General features: G+C 49.5%; 1 protein-coding gene across 1 annotated transcript in view; it reads left to right on the top strand.

The window, feature by feature from the left end:
* Pcp4 (Purkinje cell protein 4) overlaps positions 1-24,482 on the top strand; it is a 53,975-nt gene that overhangs the window by 28,139 nt on the left and 1,354 nt on the right. The gene's annotated exons all lie outside the window — the stretch shown is intronic.

Below are 24,482 nucleotides of genomic sequence, written 5' to 3' on the forward strand. Positions count from 1 at the left end.
GTTGTCTTGAGTCATTGACTAGGAAGTAGGTGTCTTGTAATTCATGGTGTTGACATTATCATGGTATTAATTGATATGGAATATGACACAAACCCACTGCATATTATCCAGGATGCCCCTAAACTTTTGAATATACAACCAGTCAAACCCAAGCATTCTTTGTGCCTTGAAACTGGGTAATAATCCTGTGTGTGTGTGTGTGTGTGTGTGTGTGTGTGTGTGTGTGTGTGTGTGTGTGTGTGTGTGTGTGTGTGTGTGTGTGTGTGTGTGTGTGTACATACAGATACACAGAGATTTTTACTCTCTGTGAACAAAATCCCTTTGCTGTTTGCTTAGTCAGGTCAGGGGTTCATTGTTTCTTGACTCACTTTTTCTACTGGAGTGAAATAGTTGTTTACATCACGAGTCACAAATGTTCAAATTAAATTCAAGCACATTTGGAAACACAAACAGGGCTATTTGAATCTAGATTGTTCCTCTGTGAGACATGTTTAGCCAGAAACAACAGATTTTTTTGTGTAAGAAAATAATTTTTCTAGATGTTCTGGTATATATCTTGATCTTGGTTACCCCAAGAGACTCCAGGAATTAAATTTCCTTCCTGAAGTGCAGGAGTAGATGGCTACTGAAAGGAACGTGTAGAGTGGTTGCTGGGAGATTTCCAGTGTGAAGGAAATATTTATGAATAATAAACCTCCTGATGGAGCTTGAGCTTACCCAAGCTAAATTGAATTTCTGAAACTGGAACAGATCCTCATGACTTAGTGAACTGCAATTCTTTTGTTTCCCAAAGACTGTGTCTTGGGGTTGCTCAGGACCTACCTGATTTCTGAACAACATTCCCTGATGTCTAGGTTTAGCTCAACGTCTATATAGAAGTATTTTGCCGAGCTGTCTGGACTCATGGCTGCCGGCATTTCTGTGAGGTGTGGGTGATGTGGCACTGGAATGGGTGTGGCCTTTCTCAGGTGAGTTATGATTCATTGGGAGCGTATGAGAGAAGCAGGGAGGTTCTGTGTGACTTGGTATGGTTATGGGATCAGTGATATTGAATCAGGTGAAAGCATTGGTGAGCAATGTTCTCCTGCACCATTTTATTTTATTTTCCTTCTGAATCTTTTTTTTTTTTTAAATTGTGAAAATACCATACAGAGGGGTTACAATTACATGGGCAAGATACTGAGTACATTTCTTATCAAGCATTGTTGCCTCCTCCTTTGTTTCCCCTTCCCATCCCTTCCCCCTCTCCCTCCACAGTCCCTCTCCCCCCCCCCCCCGCCGCCAAAGTTGTAAAGTTCGTTTTTTGACATAACGACTTGTGCATCTCATTGTTGCAATGGGTTCACCTATCCACCTGTATCCCTATTTAAACGATTTGTTTTTCCCCTTCCCCTCCACAAATTATACGGACATTAAATACAGTGAAAGCAGGGATTGTACTGTGGGGGACATACAAAGCAACAAAGAAATCATGTTATAAATATGTTAGTAACAATCGCATGAAAGCAAAAACATTTGAATACTTACCTTGGGGTTCATTTCACCTAACATCAACTTATCTGACCATTTCTGCTTGTCTCAGACTCCTGCGCCATTTTAAATAAAGCCCTAGCCATAGGAATTCAGGGTTTGTTCTTCCTAGGGATTTTGAGGGAACTCACTCATAAGTCCATTCACAGATAATTTTCTTGTTTTCCTTCAATCAAGTAGGTGAAGAACTTGCACTCACAGAGAGACAGACAGACAGCAGACAGACAGACATGGATATTGCTGTTATGCCGAGTGTGTTTTCAAATAGGAAATAGATTTCCAATATTTATCCCAGCGAGGATTTGACTTCTTGTTACCCACGAGAATGATAGTTCTTTGCTTTGTTCCTAGTGCATAGGGAGCTATCTTGGGCAGAGTGCTGGGACCCATTGCATCTTTGGTTTGTACACGTATGTGGACCAAGGCCTCGTGGGCATGGATTCTCAAAGGGCAAAGGAACTGAGGTTGGATCTAGAAGCAAAGGTTGGTGGCAGGATGGAGGGCTGGTATTGGATGGATGGCTGGTGTTGCCCTTGTATCTAGGATGGCTGACATGGAAGGCACAAAGCAGGGATGTGATTTCTAGAAAAGATACCAAGGGCCCATGAAACTCTGGCAACGCAGCAATGACGCTCTCTTTTTTGCTCCAAATGCTTGTGGATGCAACCGGGTCGAAGTTTGAGGACAGAGTCAAGGAAGCCCAGGGCGCCTGACACACCGCAGCACTGCGGTGTGTGGAGGACAGTGGGGGCAGGGCTCTGGCCTGTACAAGGAGCTTCAGCAGGCCACAGACACCTGTGCCGGAGAAGGAGGATAAAGATAGCTTAAAATCTGCAACCATGACAGATCCACAGGCCGCACACCTTGGTGCTGAGTGCACATCTCCAAAGTTCCCCATCTGTTCCGTGTGCAGCCATCTTCTGGCCCCCAAAATGAAACCCACTCCCCTCCCCCCATGGGGTGCAATAAAACCTGAGCTGCGGAGGTGGGGTAGATTGGTAGATTGTGAGGGTTACTGTGAATGCCACCCACATGGGAAGCGCTCAGAGAAGCCAGCACCTGAGCTCTCCCTCGGGGTTCCCAGACACACGCGCGCGCGCACACACACACACACACACACACACACACTCTCTCTCTCTCCCTTCCTCCCTCTCCCTTCCTCTCTCCCTCCTTCTATTCCTTTTTCTCCCTCTCTCTCTCCACCCTCTGTCATATTTAGAGCAACCACAGGAACAATGTAGAAGAGCAATCCTCCATGCTGTTGGCCTCAGGCCCGTTAAAGGATTTGCACTACAGAAGGCAGCCGCAGCAGCACGCGGTTTCTCCTGATATTGATCCCTACAGGGAAGGAATGCCATGGGGATTGCTTCTTGATCCAGCCCTCCAAACCACCAGGGACTGCTCAAGGTGGACTATTGTGCAACTCGTGGATAGATTCGGTGTGAAGGTGGCTTTAGGGATGAGTGCCGACAGGGAATTTGTTACTGTGAATCTTCGTTATAACAGCAGATTTGTTTTGCCCTTTGGGTTGAGGGTGGAAATGGGGAGCAAGAAACACCTCCCATAAGTGCGAGGCTTTGGCGCAGACTTGCCTGGTCCATTGCTAATGGAGGGGGAGATGGCTCCTTGCCTGTACACAGTAGTTTCAGTCCTCGGTACACGTGGAAGCCTGGCCTTCCAGGGAAGGGCAGCAGCTCCCAGGCTGCCTCCTCCACAGTTCCTTCAGGAATGGGACTGGGAGCAGAATTTGTGTGCTTGAGAACATTTTGTTCTTGGAAGCAGGTAAAGTGGTGGCAGTCTCTTTTTGATGGCATGGGAGTTGAACTTAGGACCTTGTGCTTACTTAGTTTGCGGGTTCTTTCTCACTCGAGCCATATTTTATATTTTTTCCTGGAATAGAACCTCCCATTTTTGTCCAGGGCCAGCCTGGACCATGATCTTCCTCTTTGTACTTCCTGTATAGCTGGAAGGACTGGCGCGTGCCAACTATTCATTGAGATGGGGTGTTGAGAACTTTGACCCAGGCAGTTCTGGAATCACATTTCTCCATTTCTCCTGCTTGCCACCTCCTCCTAGCTAGGATTACATGCTTGGGCAATTACGCTTGGCTATAATATTTAGAGAGCTGATCCGCTTAGCCAGCAATTTTTCAGAGGTGGGGACCAACTTGCGCTCTGTGATAATACAGACGGTTTACGTCGGGAGGGTCTGGGTTAGTGGGGCTCATCGGGGCTTAGGAGTATGTGTATGGAGGGCTGGGAAGGTGGCTCAGTGGTAGAGCGCTTGCCTTGCATGCCTGAGGCCCTGGGTTCGATTCCTCAGCACCACATAAGCAAAAAGAAAAAAAAAGCCGGAAGTGGCTCTGTGACTCAAGTGGTAGAGCGCTAGCCTTGAGCTGAAGAGCTGAGGGACAGTGCCCAGGCCCCACGACCGGAACCCCCCCCTCCAAAAAAGGAGTATGTGTATGGGAACACTGGTGTCTCGGGGAGGCTCTTTCAGGAAAGGGAGGTTGGACCCCTTTGGAGAGTGGATCTTTCTGTTAGGCTGCACCTGCTTCTCCAACGGAGCCACTCCACTCAGGCAGAAGCCTCATCGTGACCCAGGGAAGGAATCTCTTCCCCCTCTTAGGTGGACAAGCGTTCTGAACGAGCCGTCAGGAAGGAGCACATTGCAGGGGGGCAGCACCTAGGAGACGTGAGTGCCTGCTAATTGCACCCCAGGGATGCCTGATTGGTTTTCTCAGCTTTCTGCATCAGTCACAAGTTGGGCTTTCCAATCAATACTAATTAATTGGGAAGATTTGGCTCAATTCCTTGGCCAATTCAGTCAAGAGCACTGCAGTGTGTATAATCTTTTAGTCTCCCCCAAATAGGGAACACCGTGTTTCAGAATGATCAATTTTCATTAACTTTAGGCAAGAAGAGACTAAATCTGGCTCTGAATCATCTTTGTTTTTTTTTGAATTACTTAAATGTGACAGTGGATTCTTCTTGGGGAGACCCTCTGCTAACACGGAGCTGAGCTGACTGATGGGTGGTACTGTAGCTCTGCTCGTGAAGACAGGTACGGGCAGGTATCTCCCATGCTCCCCTGTCCAGGACAGCGAAAGAAAGAAGTATGATCACTACCCAGCACAGATTGTCTCAAGATTAGCGCAATTTTGTGTAGTCTCCAGCCCTATGTGCTAGAACATAAGACTCCTCTTCCTTTTCAACTCTCCTTGAAGATCAGGGCTACCTACATCCTTTGTAGGTCCCCCAGAAAAACAGAAACACAGTGCCCTTTGTTCAAACAGGATTCGGCAGAGCATTGAGCCCAGCCCTCCAAGTGGTGTCTCTGTGCACTGCCAGGCTGTCTAGGACATTACCGTGTGACAGCTTCACATACAAACCCAGTCTTACAAACGCAATGCAGTATGTGCTGTGCACTGGACAGTATACTTTCCTTCCATTGCTTCTAACCCGCTCTCCTGGTTCAACATACCAAATAGACCACTGGAAGCCTTTTGGCATTAGATGATTCACTTGAAGGTGTGAGATAGTCTGTGAAGTGGTTATTAACTCACTTGACCCAGAAAATTGCATAAATGTATGCAAATCAAGAGCTTCAGTTCTTGGAACTCACTTTCAGAACACCTTTGAGACTTCAGGGTCAACAAGGGGAGACACATGTGACAAACTCCCACACAGGGGAAGAGGTCACATTATGGAAGCCATTTATGCCATCCCAGGGGGATACTTGTGGATTTGCTAGGCCTGGCTGGGCCAGACAGGGCTAAGGAAGCAGAGAGGAAGCTGAACTTCAGGTCCTAGCCCTGGCTCTCTGGGCATGGAGCAAACCCAGGTGAAGAGCACACCTAAAATGCACCCGTTGCTTTTAAGGATCAAGGTCAGATTAACCCGTACCCGAAATCCTCTCTCACTCTGAGATATTCCCCATTGAAGAGGAACAAATTGTTCCTACACCAAAAGAAGATGTTACACAGACAAAAGATTTTTCCCAGAAGAAACTGAAGATATAAACGTGTCCAAGTCAGATACTGGCAGATCATGCCTTTCATCCTTGCTACTTGGGAGGCTGAGAACAGGATCACAGCTCAAGGCAGAAAAGCCCTTGAGACCTCCTTTCAACCTAGAGCTTTGTGCAGCAGTATGGGCCTGTGGTCCTAACCTTCTTGGAGGGCGGAAGTGGGGAGGACTGAGGTTTCAGGCTTGCCCCGGCACACAGAGGTGTTGAGAGTCTGTCTCCATGGGTGGAGCTGGACACAGCACCCTGCAGTAGTCGGACTGAGGCTGGCAATGCCTTTGAGCAGGAAGTGAGAGCCTATCCTAAAAAGAACCAGAGGAAAACAGGGCTGGAGATGTGCCTCGGGGGCACAGCGCAAACCCCAGTACTGCCAAAAACCAAAGAGAGCCGACAGCACAGACACGAATTCAGCGTAAGAGAAAGTCAAGCACATGTAACAGGAAAGAATAATCTCATCAGTTTCCCAAAAGAGGGACAAAAAATACTTTCGGCCATGGTCATTTTCACGTACCTTTTCGTAGACTTGGCTCAAATGTCTAGGTCCCTCTGGACACTGGCTGTTTGGTTATATGACTTCTTGGTTGGGATCATACATTGTGGTGGATTAAAGATGGCGGACAACAGTTGGACACCTGAAGAGGTGGTTCTAAGCCCCCTCCCCTTGCTGCCAAAGGAATGTGGCAGATGGAAGCAAGCTAGGTTCTAGACTCAGCTTCTACTTCCCCATCCTGGAAGGTTCTTAAATTGCTCCATGGAAAGTTCTACTACTTGGAACCACTGTATCATGAGGAAGCTCAGTCTTGGGCATCTCTGCTGTGGCTTCTTACAAGCAGAGATGCCAACAGCCACAGCTGTGCCAGCTGCTCCAGACATGATCAAGGGCCCTTCCAATGGCCTAGCCCAGGACCTTCTGCCTACAACAGACACTCCAAATGGGAAGCACCCAGGAGACAGCGGGACGGCATTCCCAACTCCTGCTTCATTGGAAAATTTATGACAGTTAGTTTGTCACATAGCAGTAGTTAACGGGAACCCATGGAAACCTCTGCGTGGGCTAACCTATCTTTTCTGCTCCCTCCAAAGCTCTCCCCCTGGGCATCCTGTGTTCTGTTATGTGCTGGTTAGAAAATTATAGATACAAATTATGATAGAAGCATGCTCTTGGTCCAGGAAGGAAGTAGGGGCCAGTTCCACATGGGTAATTGGAAGAGTGTTTCCTACCAAGGGCTTCTCTGCAGAGGTGCGGGCCAGGTTAGAAAACCCGCTAAGGACAGTGTGGTCTCTGAGGCCTGAGGAGAGGGCAGTGGAGGGGCCCTCTGCCAGCTCCGGCCTCCCTGGAGGGCACAGCTGTGCGAAGGACCTTTGAGAACGACAGAGCAGGTAGGCTGCTAGATGCAGCAAGCAAGAGTGCAGGAGCCTGCGCAAATGTGTTTCAGATGAACAAATGACAACCTTTAGAATTCTATCTCTTGCAATATTTGGGATATAATTATATGGATTTTTTAGATCTGATATGAAGGACATTCTATATTTTATGTGGACATGTCTTTGGTGGGTCAGGAGACAAGCCCTACCTCTCTCTCACTGTCCCCCCATCTATATTTAATTGTCCTGAACTCAAGGGTCAGGCTAACCCAAGTTTCTTCACCTCTTCCTAATTAAAAAAATGCAGCCTTTTATGTCTCTACCTACCCATCGATTCTGTGGCACTGGGGTTTAAACTCAGGGCCTCTATGAGTTGAGCTTTAGAGGTTTGGCTTGGAACCTTGCATTTGTGCCCAGGCTGATACCTCAGACCTGGGCCCTCCTGTCCACACTCTCTGCGTAGCTGGGTTAACGATGCAGCACATGGCCTGAGCCTCTTATCCTACCGGTGTTTGCAGCACTAGAGAGACAAGACAGGATGATTCTCCAATGGCAATTTGGCATTGCCTTTAGCAAAACAAACAAAATAAAGACAGGAGAAGAGTTCCACTAATGAATGTCACCTGTTTTTGTTTTATCCTGGGTGGTTTGGGGAAGCAGAATTGCTAGGTGACACATCTAACATCCCTGATGCTCCAGGGGAGGTGTGCTGTCAGAGGTCAGAGGTCAGTGTGAGTGCTCCAGGCTGAGCTCTGCAGGGAGGTGTGCTGTCAGAGGTCAGAGGTCAGTGTGAGTGCTCCAGGCTGAGCTCTGCAGGGAGGTGTGCTGTCAGAGGTCAGTGTGAGTGCTCCAGGCTGAGCTCTGCAGGGGAGGTGTGCTGTCAGAGGTCAGAGGTCAGTGTGAGTGCTCCAGGCTGAGCTCTGCAGGGAGGTGTGCTGTCAGAGGTCAGAGGTCAGTGTGAGTGCTCCAGGCTGTGCTCTGCAGGGGAGGTGTGCTGTCAGAGGTCAGAGGTCAGTGTGAGTGCTCCAGGCTGTGCTCTGCAGGGGAGGTGTGCTGTCAGAGGTCAGAGGTCAGTGTGAGTGCTCCAGGCTGAGCTCTGCAGGGGAGGTGTGCTGTCAGAGGTCAGTGTGAGTGCTCCAGGCTGAGCTCTGCAGGGAGGTGTGCTGTCAGAGGTCAGTGTGAGTGCTCCAGGCTGAGCTCTGCAGGGGAGGTGTGTTCTCAGAGGTCAGTGTGAGTGCTCCAGGCTGTGCTCTGCAGGGGAGGTGTGTTCTCAGAGGTCAGTGTGAGTGCTCCAGGCTGAGCTCTGCAGGGAGGTGTGTTCTCAGAGGTCAGTGTGAGTGCTCCAGGCTGAGCTCTGCAGGGAGGTGTGCTGTCAGAGGTCAGTGTGAGTGCTCCAGGCTGAGCTCTGCAGGGGAGGTGTGTTCTCAGAGGTCAGTGTGAGTGCTCCAGGCTGAGCTCTGCAGGGAGGTGTGTTCTCAGAGGTCAGTGTGAGTGCTCCAGGCTGAGCTCTGCAGGGGAGGTGTGCTGTCAGAGGTCAGTGTGAGTGCTCCAGGCTGAGCTCTGCAGGGAGGTGTGCTGTCAGAGGTCAGTGTGAGTGCTCCAGGCTGAGCTCTGCAGGGAGGTGTGCTGTCAGAGGTCAGTGTGAGTGCTCCAGGCTGAGCTCTGCAGGGAGGTGTGCTGTCAGAGGTCAGTGTGAGTGCTCCAGCTGTGCTCTGCAGGGGAGGTGTGCTGTCAGAGGTCAGTGTGAGTGCTCCAGATGTGCTCTGCAGGGGAGGTGTGTTCTCAGAGGTCAGTGTGAGTGCTCCAGGCTGAGCTCTGCAGGGGAGGTGTGCTGTCAGAGGTCAGTGTGAGTGCTCCAGGCTGAGCTCTGCAGGGAGGTGTGTTCTCAGAGGTCAGTGTGAGTGCTCCAGGCTGAGCTCTGCAGGGAGGTGTGTTCTCAGAGGTCAGTGTGAGTGCTCCAGGCTGAGCTCTGCAGGGAGGTGTGATCTCAGAGGTCAGTGTGAGTGCTCCAGGCTGAGCTCTGCAGGGAGGTGTGTTCTCAGAGGTCAGTGTGAGTGCTCCAGGCTGAGCTCTGCAGGGAGGTGTGCTGTCAGAGGTCAGTGTGAGTGCTCCAGGCTGAGCTCTGCAGGGGAGGTGTGTTCTCAGAGGTCAGTGTGAGTGCTCCAGGCTGAGCTCTGCAGGGGAGGTGTGATCTCAGAGGTCAGTGTGAGTGCTCCAGGCTGAGCTCTGCAGGGGAGGTGTGCTGTCAGAGGTCAGTGTGAGTGCTCCAGGCTGAGCTCTGCAGGGAGGTGTGATCTCAGAGGTCAGTGTGAGTGCTCCAGGCTGAGCTCTGCAGGGAGGTGTGTTCTCAGAGGTCAGTGTGAGTGCTCCAGGCTGAGCTCTGCAGGGAGGTGTGTTCTCAGAGGTCAGTGTGAGCTATCCTTCCCCCTCAGCTATCACTGGTAGCAAAAGGAGATGGAGGAAGCCTAGTAGTGCACAAATCAGCAAGGCCGCTGAACACGACGCCGCGCTGGGTCCTGGGACAGTGAGGAATGAGCAGAGGTGCAGAGCCGGGCAGTGAGAGCGTCAGAACAGGAGGGCATGGCGAGCGCTTCCAGACTCCCGGCTTGGGGGTCCCAGGACCTCCGAAGGGGGGTGTGTCCTGAGTGGGCTCTAAGGCAGGAAGCCACTCCCCTGTTTTCTGGACCAAACTGCGCTCCCGGGGCCTGCAGGGGGCTGGCTCGGCTCCTCTCTTGGGGCCTGTGATGACTGGGCAGTCCTGGCCCCGGACACCAGGGAAGCAGTGGAACCACGGGGCTCCAGGTGGAGAGCGCAGTGGCCCACCCCTGCCTGAGGTGCCCAGGCCTTCTCAGAGCGCCCTCGCTGGGTTCAGAGACCAGAGTCAGTCTACGTCCTTCTGAAAAGGAAGAGGCGCTGTTCTGGTGTCATTCAGGTCTCTGCTGAATGCCCAATCTTTGGAAGTTGAATTCGATGTTTAAATCCAACGATAAGATCAGCTGCTTAAAAAATATGGGCAGCCTCCATCTCCTTCCTTTCATTAAATGCATCTCCTTTTAATGTATTCTCTCCCCTTTGCCACATAACTGAGAGGCTGTCCTTTCCTGAATCACAGCGGAAAAGAAACGAGGATCAGGCCCTCCTTTATTGTAACTCGTGCTCTGCCGGATCAAGTAGGGAGAAGGACCAAGCTGTGGGGTACTGATTTTAAACTGCAATCATTTAGCTGGGTAGGGTGACGTGCACTTGTAATTCCAGCTCTCCAAGAGGCAGAGGTGGGAAGATCACCATTTAAGGAGGGAGGACTCTGGCAAAAATATGAGAGACCGAATCTGAAGAATAACTAAAGCCAAAAGGGCTGGAGGCAGGGTTTAAGAGGTAGAACACCTTCCTAGCAAGCACCAGGCCCTGAGTTCAAACTGCAGAACTGAAAACCAATGAAATCCAGCCATTGATGAACTTCAGTTTTCTGCCGTTACTTTGCAGGTATGAAGGTATGTGCTGTTCTGGAAAGGGCAGCTTGTGCTGCTGCTTCCTTAGGGATCTTTCCACATGTGAATTTCTTGTAAATAATCTCTTAGGCTTAGTGTCCTCTTCCACTCGTGGTGTGGATTCAATGTTGCTGGGCTTTTCATCATGTCTTTTCCTTCATTCCAACCATGAATAAGAAATTAATTATTTGCATGTCATTGCATTGAGTTTAGTAAGATTTTTAAGAATTTTATTTGTCTTGGAAACCATCTTCCTACTATCAGATGCGTCCATGTGTGTGTGTGTGTGTGTGTGTGTGTGTGTGTGTGTGTGTGTGTGTGTGTGTGTGTGTGTGTGTGTTTGTGTGTGTGTGTGCTGGTACTAGAGCTTGAACTCAGGGCCTCTCTCTCTGATGCTTGATATTTTTCCACTCAAGGCTGGTACTCCACCCCTTGAACCACATTGCCACTTCTGGCTTTTTGCTGGTTAGGTAGAAATGAGTCTTATGAACTATTCTGCCCTGGCTAGTTTTGAACCTTAATCTTCAGACCTCAGCCTCTCGAATAGCAAGGATTACAGGCGTGAGCCACAAGCACTCTGATTTCTTTGGGTTATGGATAGTCTTTCATACCCTCTACTTCTCCCGTTTACTCTGAGTACAGAGCAGTGATTGGCTGACCTACCTATGGACTGCATGGACTTCATGGAAACTCAGAGATGGGCCCCCTGAGTGCCTGGGAAGCACTCCTACAGGAACTTGTGTTTGTGCTAAAGTGGAAGCGTGCTGCTATTTCAGTGCTTGGCGACTTCATGGCTTCTTCAATATTTCTCAGCACTTTCTTCTCGCTACTGACCCAGACCCTAAAGATGACTGTAAAGTGTCCCCTGCTCTAGCATCCATTGGGAACACCATCTTCTCAGGTCTCCTGGAAGCCTGGGATGCGTGCTGGGAGCCATTGATTCTCAGTTATTTTTCTTATTATCTTTAAGTAGTTGTCCAGAGGAGGCGCCCTTTAGCAAAGCAGTTGGAGAACACAGGGCATCTCCCTCAGTGCCACTCCTTCCAACAGTCTCCCCAGTCCTTCCCCTCCCCACCTTCTCCCACCACCCAGTGGCAGCGCTGTGTCCTGGTGAGCTCACTCCGCACTGCTCCGAACGCAAAGTGCAGCACCGCCATTAAATCTGTGCTCCTGGTCTCCTTCCTCTCTTAGAGTTCGGACTTGGCTGTTCCCGTGCACACATAAACCTTTATCCGAATTGATGTGCAGTGGCCAAAGTGAAATTACCCACCAGCCCATAAAACACAAAAGGGTCTTTACAGTGTGCTTTGCAAATCAGCCCCAGGCAACAGAAAATAGCCCAGGAAGTTGCTTCTTCAGCGGATCATACTCTTGCTGGTTCTGGAAAGTTCTCGAAGGGGTCTGTGGGCCGTGCGGAGATCAGTCATGGTTTTGCAAGTGCTTCAAAGAGAAGAAGAGAAACTCTAAGACTTGGGCTGGCTTTATCGGCCTTGACGCCTCCTCTAGAACCTTCCCCTGAGCGTGGAGTCCTAAGTCTGTTTGCCCCTGAGGCCAGGCGAGACACCGTGTCTCCCTCTGGTCCTCCTCCTGAGGGGATGGGGTGAGCGGAGGCCCTCTCTGGGCCTTCTGCACTGGCTCCCGGGCCCCTGCAGGGATCCCCCCCCGCCGCTCCTCTCCAGGGGTGCCCCCTCTCCTCCATCCCCGGCTCGTTTCCCTGGGGCACTCAGCGACGGTTCATTCTGTGTATTTATTCTGTGCACAGCAAGAGGATGTTGGTGGGGACTGCAGAGGAGAAATCCGAAGCTTTCCTTCAGAGGAGGCAGCGAGGGAAACAGCGCGATGGGTGGAGCGTGAACGCGGTTGTGGCCGGGTGTGCGTGCACGATAGCATGCCCTGTCTTGGAAATGATGATTTCAACAAAGCAGGCGGAAATGGGAAAATTCAGTCTTCTATCTGGGGGGAAAGAGCCTGCATTTCCAACTGACTGGCTGCCGACAGACGCGGGGCGTCTTTTCCTGCCTCTTACCTTTATGTCCCTTACTCCTGGCAAGGAGGCCGCTGGGGCCCTATGGGCCATGAGGTGCACACAGGTTCACAGCAGAGCTCCACCTCACACCCCGGGGCAGGGCGGGGGGGGGAGCGCTCCTAAAATTCAGGCCACTGCGATGGTAAGGCCAGACCCTTCTGATTTTTTTAAATTTATTTGCTATTTTACTTATTTATTTTACTTAAGTAGTCATGCCAAGGGATGCCAATTCAACATGCCAGCTTGTGAGCACACTGCATCTGGTCAATGTTACCCCCTCCATCCTCCTCCCCCATCTCTCCCAACACGACCCAGCCCCTCTCGGTACCGGGTCCCCTTTCCACATAGACACAGTGAACATTACAACTGCATCCACTGCCCTTCCTCTAGTCATCTGTCTATCTCCTTCCCTGTCCTCCCCCTTCCTGACCACACCTGTCCCAGCTTCCGTGTATGGATTTGTGAAACTGTGAGTTAGTTGTAAGTTCACTGGGATCTTCCCCCTGCTTATACCATACTTTAATTAATACCTCTGTGTTTGTATCTATATCGCTATATCTCTATGCATATGACCCTGTATATGAGGTTATATATGGTTATAATTTAGGTCTAATTTCCACATATGAGAGAAAACATGCATCCTTTGTGTCTCTGAGCCTGACTTGCTTCATCTAAACTATTTTTTCAATGTCCATTTCCTTGAAAGTGACATATCACCCTAATGGATGAGTAAAATTCCATATTATAAATTTCCAAATTATTATAAATTCCAAATTATAAAATTCTATATTATAAATATATATAGCTATATATATATATAGCTATCTATATACATATACATACACACACACACACACACACACACACACACACACACACACACACACACACACACACATATATATATATACATATTTTCTTGACCCATACATCCATTGAAGGCCCTCTGGGTGGTTGTATTTTACCTGTGGGTTCAGGAGATGCTTACCTGGCTATGAACCTAACTGGAACCTCTGATCTTACCAGGTTACACTTCCCCAGCCCTATGACAATGGCAGGCTAAGGTTCAGCTACTTTTTGAAAAATGCTCATTTGCCTTTTAAAATTTTTTTCTGAATCCAGCCTACTGATGCCATAACTTATGGTCATCCATGGAGAAATGGAGTGTAACTTTGAAACGAGGACTCAGATTCTTCGTAAGAACACAAGATAAAGTCTTAGAAGACATGGGGAGGCACAGTCAGCCTTATTCTTTTCACACATCTGAAAACGAACCATACTATTAAATCCTGCCAATTCCCATCCTGGCCATTTGCAGCAGGAGACATAGAATTCTCTGTAGCCTCTTTCTTCAGTTCAGCTGTAAATAACTGTAGTAAGAGGTCAGGTGTGTGAGCTCCTGGGAGACGCTTCTATTCCACAAGATGTTGGCGGGTCTTGGATTCTTCTCTCTGGATTTGGTCTAAATTGGTGCCCTCTTCCCTCCGGCCCTAGTTTCTACGAATGCTTCTTTGAGCTCCACAGCCCCAAGTAGAGATTTAATCACTGCATAAAAATTTTGATCTAGACATAAAAGCTTCTTCTGCTTGTGTTGATCATTAGACCGCTCCGGGATGATGTTTGAATGTTGGTTCTTTGAGAAATTATGGGGGTTACAAAATTATTGTAAAACTATATAATTTTGGGTAGTTCCTAGCCCTGCGAATATAGGGAATTTTGGAGAGAAAGAGAAAAAAATACTCTGCTTCTCTTTTGTCCGTAAGAACTCTTTGGAGGAGCAGGTATGATGGAACCCATGTGCGTCAGGTGACTCGGCACAGGAACGCATCAGATCCCGGGGGGGTGGGCTGGGCTCCCGGGCCATGAAGTCATCACCAATGTGAGATCTGCCACACCCCAGAGAAGCCCTCACTGCATTTCTTACTGGAACGGGCTATTAGAACATGACCATGTGTTGTTTAAGGCGAGATCCTGAGTTCTACTCCTAGTGAATCTTTCTGAGGCCAGGGCATTAACGTATGGTCCAGCCACCTAGTCTCCAAAAGCACTTGACTACATTTCTTCTTGGGTATTGGGCCATTCTCATTGTATTACATCTGAGGCCATCTTCCTGGTAGATAGAAGAGGGTTCAGTCTCCAGGTGACCCATCAATAATTGATTTCCAGTCAATTGGCAGGTGATCAGCCGTGGGCTTTTTAAGGTAGAGCCATTTTAATCCGAGCAGATTGTGGTGATGTGGCCAGTCTTCAGACTTAGGAAGAGCTGGGTCCAGGTGGGCCATAGCTGGAGATCAGGAACAGGAAGAGCTGGGCACAGGAACTTGTGTGGTGTGTGACAGGCCAGCACACCTTTCAGATGGGCATGTACATGTATGAACACGAGCACGCAGGGATGTAAATGCAGTCACTGTTCTCTGGCATTCTTGCATGGACGTGCCATCACACTCAGGGTTCGCAGAACAGAAGTTTATGCAGTGGTGTTGATTTCTGTCTGGTTTTCTCAAGACACACATGAAAAACTGCAGAATGAAACAAAGCTCAGGACACAGCTGAATGGGCAGTTGGGGCTGACAGCCAGCTTGGGGTGAAGTTTAAGCACCAAGTATTGCATTCACCAGTTTGGCTGCACTGGACGTAGTTGAGCTCGGGGCTCTGCTTCACAGATCTCCCTTTCAAGAATCCAATCAGAGTCTCCCACCAGGGTTAGATTCCACACACTACGGAACAGCCCATTTTCCTTTAGGATAGATTGCATAGTCATCCTTAGACACAGGAGAAAGGAACAGCTGTCTGCCCAGATTAGAGGCGCAGGGCTGAGGCCCCAATGCGGAAGGCACCCTCAGAGACAGCATGATTGGCTGCTTGGCTGACAGCAAGGCTGTGGAGGGCAGGCAATGCCACCCCGGTGTCACGAGGGACAAAGACAGACTGCGTGCAGTGCCGAGGATGGCATTGTAGCCAAGGAGCTGAGAGCAAGGCGCAGAGTCCTGGCATGGAAACAGAGCTGGTCTAGGGGAGATCATTTTCCATCCTAATGTTTGCTTTTCACTGTCATGAAAGTTCCAGGAATCATCTTAACCTAGCAGTGACTGGGCTGTGCTAGCTTTTCTCTTTCTCCTCCTCCTGCTTCTGTGGAAGGAGGGCCTTCCATTGGCTCCATGCCTCCATTTTGTTTCTTCTTTCATTTCAGATTCTTCGTTTCTTCTTTCATGTCAGATTGGCTGTGGGTATGAGATGGGGAGACAGACACACTCAGTAAACTTAGGCCTCATTTGTCTATTAATTAGACTAATTAATATTCATGTCAGATTACTTTAAATTACTCCGCCATTTTGATTGCATGTGACTTTTCTCTCTACTGAAAAGCTGAAGAACTTTCTCAACTCTGTAGTGCTGAAAAGCATTTTGGTTTTATCCTGCAAAGTGGGGGTTTGGAAGTTTAGAAGCTACAAGCCTAAGGCAGTTATGGATGATGGCCAGGCTCTCAGACACTCAGTGGATGCTGGAAAGCCAGATGGAGCAAAGAAAGGAATGAACCCTGGTCACACAAATGCTCTGGAAGGAGCTTCAGCACCAGCCATGACACCTACCTTGTCAGCCAGCCAAAGATCAGTTAAAGGACAAAGGAAAAAAGGTAACTCTTTTTTCTGCCCAGACAGTATCAGTCATAGCAGTGGTCTCTTCCGCCAGCAAGAAACCTGCAAAATTGTCTAGATAGTCATGTGTGCAACCTCAAATTGGGGCTTGTATAACTATGAAGAGGAGGTAAAGAAAGAGCAAAGAGCAAGAACACATTTATGCACGGTATCTCTCTGCTGGTGATTTTCTTGGGCATGGAGTCCCTGGCTGGCTTGCATGGAAGCTTGTCTACTATGAGAGGACTCTCCATTCTCTGCTTCCTGATCGACTGTAGCTTCCTTTGGTTTGGAGGAGAGGAGGCTGGACGTCACCCTTCTGTGCTCTGCTGTTAGGGCATCTTTGGATAGGTACCAGGCACAGAGCAGAAGGGCTCTCTTTATTTTCTTTGCTTCAGTTTATTCTTTACAGACTCCACAAGCTTGTCTCTGCACATGAAGACATCTCACGATACGATCTCTTAAGGCACAGCTCCACGCTTTACATAATATCCTCTCCTCCTCAGCCCTTGTGGACCAGGCATGGCTGTAGAAGAGCCAGGTGAACACGTCAAAAACCACGCTTGCATGATTCAGTAGAAAGAATTTTATTTCAGAGCCTTTAGTCCTCCAGGAGGCAGGGAGGCCAGCGAAGCTGGGGCCTGGGCAAGGAAGGTGCGTGAGCAAGACACCCAGCTGCGGGATGGAGCCGGGACCGCGCCTAAGGCGGTATGGCCGCTGCACATGCAGTGTGGAGTGAGTGGCGGCCTGCTGCTGTCCCCTCCTGTCCCCTCCCTGGCTAGGGATAGGATCTTCAACTTGGGGGTACCCTCTTTCCTCCCCTTCCCCCTCCCAGGCTCATTCCTTGCCTTCCCAGGTTCTGCAGTACCCAGGCTGGAAAACCCTGGGTGAATTTCCTCTGCTGCTCAGCCTCCGTGTTGGAGGTAGGGGGGGGAAGGGCCAGCAGTGAGGGGAGCCTGGGTTATCGGCTGTGGTCCCGGGTAAGGACCTAGACACATTCTCTCCTTGTTTGTGCAAGGACTCTCCAGGGAAACTCAGCCCTAGATTCCCATCCAACCCACTTCCAACACAGGGAAGGCTTTGAAGCCCGGGACGGTGAAGACTTGGTGCGTTTCAACTGGAACCCAGCTGCTCCAGTCCAGCCATTTCTTGTCAGACTCTACCTCATGTTTTGTTTTGTTTTTTGCTCAACAAAGTAGACATGTCGGTGAGTAGGAGGAGCCGAAGGGTCTTTTCCAAAATCTCTAGCCTTACACCATGACTGTATTTAGAGATGGAGGTTTGTAAAGAGCAAGGTAAACTGAGGTCCTGTCCTGGGGCCCTTGTAGAAGGAGACATGGTGCAGTGACCCCCCTAGGGTGCCAGGGGACGCAGCCCTGCCCACATCTCCAGCGTGGGCCCCCGGGGCTGCCGCTCCGGAGACCACCCGGTTCTGTGGCTGATGCTTGCCCCGCCCCCGGGGTGTACTGTTTGGGAACAAGCAAGCCAGCACAGCTAGCGGAGAATTCTGCCAATAGAAAAAAAAATTGTTTTTTGAATGATCTTTCTTCCGAGGCGTAATGAGTTTTGGGGGAAGGTTTGATGGCCACAGGGCCTCTCTTCTTTTCCATCGGTTCCCACCAACGTGTTGGCGTTTGATTATCTGAGCGCACGGTCAGGCAGCCGCTTCAGATAAGCCAGCTGCGGCTCCTGGGAGCCGAGTCCTGGATAATTGGAAAGAGAGTCAGAGAAGCCAGGAGTAAACGCTTCTTAAAGCTGACCAAATTAGGTTTCACAACAACCCCCACCCGGGCTGCACCGTTGAGGACCGGGGCTGCAGACGCCTCCATGTTAAGACACAGACAAATGGCTCTGGGTTGGAAACAGCTCTGAGGACCCTAGGAAGACGCTAGCCTGATAAACAGAGGAAACGGGAGCTGGGTTTTATTTGATTTGGAGATGTAAGGCAGGCAGAGAGGCCCCTTGCCCATTGCTGCTTACGCCTGACTTTGCTCATTCGTCTCTGCCTCTTGGCAGAGACCTGGAAAATTGCGATTCTCCATCCCCGCAGTTCCCCGTTCGGTGAACGCTGAGGGAGGCAGCCACGGGAGCGGGCGGTGGTCTGTGCTCAGAACTACCTCTCTGGGCAGCCCCGGACGCATCCTGCACTACCAGCCATGCCTGGCTGAAGGGCACTGTGACCATCTTGCTGGCCTTCTTTCCAGCTTCTGAAAGAATGAGTTGTCTACCTTCATAAAAACATGATGCTCTGTGCCAGCACTTCAATGTACTGTGTATAATTTTTTGATAGTGTTACTTATTTTTTAATATAATTTTATTGTTACAACGAAGGTGCCGTACAAAGGGTTTGCCATTTCATAAGTCCAGTGATTTCTTTTTTTGGACAATGTCACCCCTTTCTTTGTCCCCCCCCCCGCCCTATTCTCCCTCACCCTTGCCCACAAATTCCACTGGTCATTTTGCACATAGTGTCTACTGAATACCACGGCTGCATTTGTTCTCCCTCCCTCCCTTCCCTCCCTCCCTCCCTCCCTCCCTCTCTTTCTGTGCTCCCTAAGTTTTTCTTTTAATTTTGATTTTTCTCAAAAGGGATTGACCTTTTCCCCAATATTCGGTGCTTTGTCCTCTAGGTACATCTTGATCCAATTTATGGGATAGAATTCCATTCCTCACCTGCTTTTCTTACCTGTCTTTTTGGCTTTCATTGCTCCAAGAGCAAGGGTTGACTGCTTAGAAAGGAACCCACACTGGGTCCCCAGGACTAATAGGCAGCCTGGGGATGAAAGCTCTGCCCCCAGCTAAGAGGACCCCCAGGGCTCCACGTGGATCCCTTTAATTATATCAAGGGCAACACAAGTGACAGATGTTAATTCTTTCCAAGTTAATATTACACTCTGAAAGAAGTAGGGCATCCCAGAACCCTGGCATTCAGGTACCCCATTTGCAAGGCATACTTAAGTTAAATGACTATTATTTCTTTATAGTGTGCTAAAAATTTGGTCCTTTTATAGTACGCTATGTGCTGCGACTTCTAATGAAGGAAAACTCCCACTCAGGACTATTATAGCCCAATTTACTGCTTAGGCACAAATTTCTGATCTACAGGCCTAGGCCTTAGGAGGTAATTTGTTTCTATCAAATAAATCTTAAACTATGGAGAGCTATGAATACAAAAATGAAAGCCTTTTGCCCACCCCCCTGTGTGTGTGTGTGTGTGTGTGTGTGTGTGTGTGTGTGTATGTGTGTGTATTACAACTAAATGCTGTTGTGTTCATGACTTATTGCTGGTACCAAGAAGCAATATTCTTGTAGCATCTCACACAAAAAAATCTCAATATATTTAAGAGTTTCCCTTCCCAAGCTACTATTTTGTTTTGTTTTGTTTCTTTTTGGAACTAGGGATTAAATCCAGGGCTTTGGCATACTCTAACCCCTGAGCTACCCACACTAGTGTAAGTTTGAATTATGCTTCATTTCAAACTCTATCAATCTTGAACCATTCCAAGATCTGTGAATAGTTCTGTCATGCACCAGATAACTTGGAATGTCTGTTAATTTCATTTTTTCTTTTTATTGTGAAAATACCGTACAGAGGGGTTGCAATTACATGAGCAAGGTAATGAGTACATTTCTTATCAAGTATTGTTGCCTCCTCCTTTGTTCCCCTTCCCATCCCTTCCCATCTGCACCCCCGCGCCCCCCCCCCCCGCCCCCGCCGGCCAAAGTTGTAAAATTCAGTTTTCGACATAACAACTTATACATCTCATAGTTGCAATGGGTCTACCTGTATCCCTATTTAAATGGTTTGTTTTTGCCCTTCCCCTTCACAAATTATATGTCTGTTAATTTCTGAGGAGTTAATATGAAATACTTGAAATATGCACGGATGAATAAGAGTCTTTCAAAAAGTGTTATGTTTAGATCATGACTATCCCTGTGGCCTCCAGTCCCCATGGGAGGGGGTGAGGGCAGATTTTGACCTTTGACCTTGAACTGAGCTTGTGTTCCTCTTACCTTGGCTCCAGCCCAGGCTGTCGGGTTGTCACTGGGACAATCTTTACTCAGCATTCTGCTTTGGTTTTAGAGACTGAAATTCTATGTCATTTAAATACGGTTACCTATTTCTTTCATTTTCCTTTGGAAAGCAGGGACAGGTTTCTCTGCTACCCCCTGGCCCCAGAATAGTGATGGGTCAAACTAGAGCTACATGCTAAGAGACGAATTCTCTATTAATTCCAATGGGCCACCTGCAAACAACTGGATTTGCCTGGTGATTGATGGCATTCTGTCAGTATAGATGTGAGCCATTAAGGAAAGACACAATTTCTCCAAAAACTATTTGAATTGGTCCATGCGGAGGCCCGTCATCTTGGCTTACATCTAAAGAGTAGAAAGTAGTGCAGCAGTGGAGCTCACACACAGGATTTGGAGCAAGAGCTGGATTCAGAGTCAGCCCAGGCCATCAGTTACCAGGTGAGAAACGCCATGGTCTCTGAGCCTCTGTAAAGCAGAACCATGAATGTTTCCTGCAGAAATGAGTGCAGAAATCAAACAAAGCAAAGACTGAAACGCTACTTGAAAATCCATACGGCCCCCAAGTTAGGTTAGCTGCTGTTGGGGGCAGATTTGTGCCTCTCCATTCCCCAATTTGTGTTCTTCATCTTGAACTTCCTGTGGTCAGAATGTGATTATGTTTGAAGATGGTGTCTTTCAAGATGAAAGTTCAGTGAAGCCATTGGGGTAGATTCTATTTCCACAGGGCTGGTTTCTTATGAGGAGAGGAGCTCTGGGCTTGCAGAGAGACAGTGGGGATGCACACCTGTACAGACGAGGGGGCCTTGGCCGTCTACAGATCCGGGACAGGGAGAGGCCCCAGGGAGAAATGCTCACATCCTAATCTAGACTTCTATCCCTCAAGCTGGAGAGATCTGTGATAGTTTGTCACGGCAGCCTAAGAACACTAGTACTGGCTATTCAGCAACTGTTGGATTGTGTGCTGATTTGCTCCGACATTGGACTCTATGCTTGTTGGAACAGAAAAATGCACACAGAGGTTAGCCTGTCCAATCATTTCCCCATGGATTTCTATAACCCTATCAGAGATTCGGAATGCTCCTGTGGGATTGTCTTCAATTGGTAGTAATTCCTCACTTTTGTATCATGTTCTCTACTTGACATTTGCCCACCCAGTCTGTAAGCCCATGAGGGAGGGCCTATTTTATGCTCAATTATGAAAGCCCCTTATTACAATTAGGTCTTGAAGAAGGGCTACCTGAACAGTCTCCTATGACAGAATTAAAGGCAGTAGCAGAAGCTACTTCCTGTCTCAGTTGCTGTAGGGAAATGGTGGTAATTCAGGAAAGTAGAGCAAGAAGTCTCTGTGATAGAGTTATGTCGAAACCTGAATGGGATCGCGTTGTTTCCAGTTGGCCATCATGGCCAAGCAGAATCACATGATGGCCTCCCCTCCCCACCCCCATGTCTTTCCACAGGTGGAGCTGTGTGTCTGGTCCACATTGATTCAAAGAAAAGACCGAACTGTTTGGGGTCCATTCTGCATGCCTTGTGCTGTTGTTGTTGTTGTTGTTGTTGTTGTGTGTGTGTGTGTATGTGTGTGTGTGTGTGTCTGTCTGTCTGTCTGTGTGTCTGTGTGTGTGAGAGAGAGAGAGAGACAGAAGCAGAGACTGAAAAAGATATTGAGAGAGAGGCAAAGAGAGAAATACGACATATATACAGTTGATGACATGCAAACGTACATGCATAATATAATCTCACAGAGATAAGACCCATGCAGGTAATGCAGTGGTTAATGTATTGTCCAGGGTGGTAGTTTTGACTTCCACTTCTGGGAGAGGAGGTGTTGAGTACATGGGAACTCTCCAGGGCTTGAAAGGGACCCCGGCCTACCAGGCACCTGTGATGTTGGGGCCCATGAGCTGATATTTTCCCTGAATGAATGATCAGGAAGTTGGGTTTTCTCTCATCCACCAACGGAACTGTTATGTTCTGTATTAAGTCCACTCATTGTTCTGAACGTCCTCTGTGGTCAGCTTCAGAATTCCAGAATGTCCATACAGGAAAGCAAAGGACAGGATTTCAGAACTCTGGGCAGATTCAAAGTAACAATGGTGTGGAACGGCACTGGGGGATTTGGTAACACACTGCTCACTCACTCAGAGTGACAAAGAGTGGCCGTCAGGGATGAGGTTGCCATGGAAATTCCTCAATTCAGGCAGCAGCATCCTAAATACCAATGCCAGGCACAAGCCTTCGGACGTCTTCATGAGAAATAAATAGCGATGGAGGGAAAGGGCTACAGCCGGTGGCCGATCTCTGTCTCTGGTTTAGATGTACTTCTTTCTCCTGCTCAGAGCGGTTTGCAAAGGCCTCTGTTGGTTCCAGGCCCTCCTTGATGTGCACTGGAGTGGAGAAGGAGACCTGATGCAGTGCCCAGGCCTCCGGTCACCTGACCTGTGAGCTGTGGGTGGATCTGGTGGTCACAGGCGATCACTCTCGAATGGGCTGTAGGTATGGGCTCCATGGCGGAGTCACTGGCGTCAAGCCAGGCTCGGGCACCCCTGTGCAAGCCGACTGGGAAGTGGCCGTGATGTGGCGCAGCCATGACGGGAGTTGGCCGAGTTGGGAAGTGCACCGCCCCCTCCAAATCAGGGCCCAAGTGACCAGCGGGCCCCAAGTAGATGCGGGGACCCTGAAGCCAGGAGTTGCTTTCCTGCCCCTGGCAGGACAGGGCAGCCGTTTGCTCCAAGGAGTCTGCAGGCTGTTTGCGGGGACGCTGGCCTGTGTTTTGCTCATTCCCTGTGTGGGTCAGTCCCAATGCCGGCTCAGGCCCAGGTTCACTGGTGTGTGGGGCCGCTCAAGATCCCCTGCCACCCCCAGACCTTCTCTGTCTCCCCTGAGGACCTGAGCCCTGGGCGATGTGAAGATGCCTCCGCTGGGCGTCTGCTCCTGCATCCCTCCACCGCCTGCTATGTTCAGAGTTCCCCTGTTGAACAGTCCTATTTCCCGATGCCCCATTGCCACTTCCTTCCTCCGTGAGCTGGGTTCCTCTGGCTGGCTTCCCAGTGGCCCGACCCTTCCCCCCCAGCCCCTCCCTCATAATCCTGACCAAACTCTCAGAGGCAGCTCGGGGTTTTAGTCTTCCAGCTAGAGTGTGCACCCGACAGCAGTGTCATGTCACGATTCCTCTGTAGGCAGAGGTTACTCACTGAGCACCTACTTCATGTCAGAGCCTGTGGAAGAAGCAAGGACGAGTCCTACCCTCCCTCAGAGACTCACACTTAGGTGGGGAGGCGGGGGGGGGGGGGAGGAAGACCCAAGGTGGAGGCCTGGGATGAGGGCTGTCCCCTGACCAGAATGTGCACTGATTCCACACCCTGGCTCCCTTTATCCTGCCAGCCAACATGCTGGGTCTCTCTGTGAGAACCGGCAGCACACGCTGCCCGGGAGCCCCAGCTCTGTCTTGGAATAAGGTGGGGAAGGAGGGTCTCCATCAAGTCAGCCGGAGCCCTGATCCTTTATCTCCATCCATGGGGACGTTTGGGGAGAGGCTTGGCAGGTCTCAGGGAGGCTCTGGAGATGGGAGACCTGCCTGCAGTCCTCTCCCTCACCGCCTCCTCCTTCCCTTCACCCCTGCTGATGTGCCCAGCCCTGCCCAGCCCTGCCCAGCCCTGCCCTTCCTGTCTTCCGGGACCCCACAGTGGTGTGGCTCTGTGCCCTGGCACCTGGAGACATTCCACTGAGCGGGCCTTGCCTGCTGCTCAGAGGGAATCATCGCCCGCCTGCAGCCTTCCTCCGTGCTGCCGCAGACCGCCCCGGAGGAGGGCAACAACTCCTCGAATATTCGTGATCGCTTTAAAGAAAAAATAGAAGCATCATGGTCCTTTTTTCAAACAAAGGAAGGATCAATAAATCACTCTTGGCTGAAGGTATTAGTTTAAGATATAATTGCAAAATTGATTTTTATGACCTGCCCTTACTCCATCATGTTAGCCCTAAATATACATAATTTTCTACATCTTCATTTGTCATTTGTCACAGAAAAAAATTATTGTTTCCCCCCCCTCCCCTAGGCTCCATGATTGTAAAACAGAGAAGATGAATCAGGCCCTTCAAAATCTCAGGGATGAGAACGATGGCTCCCAGCTCCCCCTGGATTCCACGAACCCCCTTCTTTGTCAGAACCGCAGCCTGTGCAGGGTTCTCCCAGGAGGGGGGGAGGGGAGGCTTTGGGACTGAAAATCTCCCATGAACAATGCTGATTTCTGGCGCTCCAGACCCACAGGTGTGTTGGGTACTGAACATTTACTGCTGTCCGCGTGGAGCTGGGACCTCCGTGTCTCATGTTCTTACCTTCCCACACTCAGTCGACATTTCTAAACCTTGTACCTGAGC

The sequence above is a fragment of the Dipodomys merriami genome, unplaced genomic scaffold (assembly GCF_024711535.1).
Source record: "Dipodomys merriami isolate MVZ:Mamm:240054 unplaced genomic scaffold, mDipMer1.0.p SCAF_2, whole genome shotgun sequence".
Classification (NCBI taxonomy): domain Eukaryota; kingdom Metazoa; phylum Chordata; class Mammalia; order Rodentia; family Heteromyidae; genus Dipodomys; species Dipodomys merriami.